Source organism: Pecten maximus, chromosome 9, assembly GCF_902652985.1.
Source record: "Pecten maximus chromosome 9, xPecMax1.1, whole genome shotgun sequence".
Lineage (NCBI taxonomy): Eukaryota > Metazoa > Mollusca > Bivalvia > Pectinida > Pectinidae > Pecten > Pecten maximus.
In genome coordinates this window covers 13,694,220-13,697,262 of record NC_047023.1, presented here as the reverse complement: position 1 = coordinate 13,697,262, position 3,043 = coordinate 13,694,220, and positions in this window count along the sequence as shown.

Here is a 3,043-nt window from a genome sequence, read left to right as displayed (position 1 = left end):
CGTGTAGTAAGAACGTGTTCATTGTACAAACATTATGTAATAGAGATGTATTATGTATAGTGATGTCAGAGTGTTAAAAGTATGATATGAAAGCTGATAGTTTCAGAAGAATGGCTGGTCAGGGCATCACACTGTGCATTATTCATTTACGGCCGCCATGTTTACAGCCTTACGTCATAGGCATTCAGCGTCTCAAGACATTGTATTTAATAACTTATCATTATTTAAACCTTACCTTGTAAAAGCAGTGATGTTCCAAATTGTTTGAATACATAATACATCCAGCACGTAATAATTCCAGGTTTAAACGCATGCTATTCGCTGAATTCCTGTATTTGATATTTGAGTCATTCCCTCTCGTAACTTTTAAGAGTGAACTGGGCCAGGTTGCCGCTTCGGATGCGAATGGAAAAGTAGTTGTGTTTGAGATGTGAGTTTATTGTAGTAAGAAAGTGAAGAATGCAAATAAGAAACTTGTATAGTTAACAGATTGTATTTATTGAAAGTTAGTAGAATAGTTTACAATTTACTCCGGAACTATCTGATTGTAGTTCCGCGGAAGATTGTTCCAAGTTGGTGTAAAAAAGGCTAATTTCGGTATCCATGTTTGCATCTCTGACCATATTTGGAAGAATTTGCAGCTGGTTGCAAACATGGCCGCCAGAAAGGTATAAAAGGCCGCGAGCAATTCAGAATTTTATCCTTGTCCTATTGACAAACCAGTAGATCACTACGCCTCAAGCTTAAAATCTATCCAGTGAACCTATTTATCATCGCATAAGGTAAAGGGAAACAACTCTTACAATAGGGTTATAATGTTTAGGGATAATACGTAGATATTTGATATCTCTACGTATTAGTAGCAAATGGCATTCTACATTTGCTAGTATATTCGTCATATATTTCACATTAATATTACTAGTGTTAATACGTAGATATTTGGTTGCTCTACGTATTAATAGCGAATGCCATTCTGCATTTGCTAACCTGTTTTAAAGATTATGTTATTGTAACTTTCCATATTTAATACGCAGATTTTTGGTACCTTTGCGTATTCTTAGCAAATGACATTCTTCATTTGCTAGACTATTTGATAATGATATAGTGTTGAGATTATTAGTATTTAATACGTAGATCTCTTGATTCGCTGCGTATTAATAGCAAATGTTATTCTACATTTGCTATACTATTTAATGCTCTATTATTTTGGTTAGTATTACATATTTAATACGTAGATCTTTGATATCTCTACGTATTGGTAGCAAATGGCATTCTACATTTGCTAGTTAGTGTTGAGATTATTAGTAATTAATACGTAGATCTTTTGATTTGTTGCGTATTAATAGCAAATGTTATTCTACATTTGCTATACTATTTAATGCTCTATTATTTTCGTTAGTATTACATATTTAATACGTAGATCTTTGATATCTCTATGTATTAGTAGCAAATGGCATTCTGCATTTGCTAGTTTGAGCATATAGTATTACAGCCTAAATCCTAATTTATATATTAGGATATCTAGGTATTTCATAGCATTAGTTTATAAACGAGTATTACTATAGTAGAATTACGTGCTACTAATCATGATTAATACGTAGATCTCTGGCTTCTCTACGTATTGTAGCAAGTGATATTCTGCATTTGCTAATTTACAACTACTTGAATAGTTGTAGTTAAATCGTTAACAGTGATACTTGACAGTACCGTACATCGTTAGTAGCTTAACTGTATCATACAAAGTCGAATTGATTCTAAGTTTGTATTAAGGTATCAGAATGACTCGTGGAGTTCGAATGTAGGTATGGAGAGAGAGATTGGTATCCCTAGCTAAACTTCCATAATTGTATAGTTGATTAAATCATTGTTAAGTTATCATCTGTAAATTATCATCAATTGTTATCCTGTTGGAATTGTTAATTGTTGAATGATATTTGATAACTCATAAATAAATAATTGAGTTGAATTTTATATTGGACTTGAGTTATACTTATAGTAGAGGCGTAGTATTTTTACAACAAAAAGAATCGCTGGAGGTGATCTGTGATCACATGGAATTGACATAACCTGTACCTGAAGTCAGAAGACAGACCCTAAACATTACGCTACTCACAGGGTCTGACAGGACACGACGTAGTGACACAGTTTCGTTACAATATATATAAGGTATACGTATCCTCATGAAGTAATGACAAAATTTATCTTAAATTGATCACAGAATTAGATTTGATGTTGCCTACCTGTACCACAAGTTCTGTGTCCATCTCTCACACGTGCTGCAGCAAATGGCTTCTTGACGAGGCCGCACAATCTTCTGACACTTACGACAGTCGTCAGACATGGTGACCGTAATGGACTTTCCATCGAAATATGCTCCTTATATGACAAAACTAATCTTTTTAAGCTGCCGACTGTCATTTTAGTTAAAATCATACAAATTTGCATATTTAAACTTGAAAGATAGATGATAGAAAAAATAAAACGTCCTTCATCTGCTGCAAGTAAAAGCAACGACACCTTTGGTGTTTACGCGCATTTTGAATGGAGCCATAAAATCATCAGCCCACGAGGTGCTTAGACAAACAAAATACGGTGATGGTAATTAGTCTTACAAGTGCACAATCATACCATGCTGATGTGTTTATACAGGTGTATTTTGCCGTTACAGCATAGAAATTGAAAAGAAAACAATTCAAAGTGTGTTTTTTTTTAATTTAAAAAAAAAATATTTCATTCCTTTACTTCAATAAAATAAAGTCTAGATTTCTAGTAACATATGAGTAAATAGAATAAAATTCAATCAAATTTTAAATATTAAATTTACAATGAATATTGTATTAGCATGGGGCCGGAACGACTAAGTGTAATATGTATACATTTAAATCTCCATTGTATAGGTGTACTCTATATTTCGTTAACGGTTTTACAGATTGAATTTTCAATCAATCAGTGAATTATATTTAGCGGGAAACGTGCTGACTTCATCTCAGCTTCCAGCAGTCGTTGATGCTGGACTTATCTCCCCTTGTCTAGATCGAGAACG